This window comes from Engraulis encrasicolus, chromosome 18, assembly GCF_034702125.1.
Source record: "Engraulis encrasicolus isolate BLACKSEA-1 chromosome 18, IST_EnEncr_1.0, whole genome shotgun sequence".
Classification (NCBI taxonomy): domain Eukaryota; kingdom Metazoa; phylum Chordata; class Actinopteri; order Clupeiformes; family Engraulidae; genus Engraulis; species Engraulis encrasicolus.
In genome coordinates this window covers 33,611,791-33,613,055 of record NC_085874.1, presented here as the reverse complement: position 1 = coordinate 33,613,055, position 1,265 = coordinate 33,611,791, and positions in this window count along the sequence as shown.

Sequence of the window (1,265 nt, the reverse complement as noted above, 5' to 3'; positions counted from 1 at the left end):
GGGGCGTGGTCCAATGCCACCGAGATGCAGGTCATCTTCCCCACGAAAATCGTTGCCTCAGGCGGACTGAAATCACATTTCCCCCTTTCTCCCTGGATCATTTACAATGCTACATTAGCTACCCTGTTAGCATAGAAAAACGAGTGGTCAAATGGTATTGTGGAGTAACTTTTTTGTGCTTCATTACTTCGTGGGGCACTTTTACATCAATATATGAAAGCCACAACATTTATAGTCGCTTAGGGACTTAAAATTAAGCAAAACTTTCATGTGAAAATCAACAGGAAGTGCCGCCATGTTTTTCTCACTGGCAAAGGGCATGGTCTCTTGGCGCCATCATGTGGTCAACGAGCATGCGTGGAACGACTGGATTTATTGTAATTCCGAATAAAAGGTTACATGACAGAGGAACGTGTTTAATCGGATTTAAAAGAGGAATAAACCACCCACTTTAATCGGACTTAAGTTTAAATCGGAATAAACTTAAATCCTGTTCGGTAAGTGTTTACATGATATTTTTAGAGTGGAATTAAGTTTCAATCAGATTTAAAGTGAGTTAAATCGGACTTAAGTGTCTCATGTAAACGCATAGAATGTATTTTAAAAGGTTGTGCATATTAATGCAGAAAGGTTGTGTTATTAAAGCGATCCTATGCAACTTTGACATAAACACATATATATAAACAACATTATAGCGGCCTCTAGTGGTTCTGCCGAAAATGTGCATTGAACTAAACATTGGCTTCGAGATTATGTGCGAATTAAATTTCGTCGTCTTCTGTAATTAACCAGATTCCCTTCCTTGCATTCAGTTCTCTCCACTTCTAAGGGGCTTTATCATATGTGAGATTCCCCCCCTTGCTTACGAGTTGGCTGCTTCGTAATTCACTTCACACAACTGCAATCATGTTTGCACTTCCCTCAGATGGATATTATTTGATCCACTTGTTCTCGGCAGATATCCCCGTCTTTATTTCACATTTCCAGTAACTATATAGTACCTGTACCCTACATTAGAAGAACGAGGAAACAAACGGCTATTTTGTTGTCATAATAACGATTTCGAAGTCGAGGTGACAAGACGCGGTTTTATCTCCTGTGGTGTTGAAAGTGAAAGTGGACATCCATATGCCGACTAGAGATCACGTTTCGTCTCCTCTTGATCGGCAACAACATATATTTTTAGCCTCGCTCGACTGATTGTGTCCTTTGACATCAAATAAAACGTGCGACATCAGATTTCAACTCGTATACATTTGTGTATC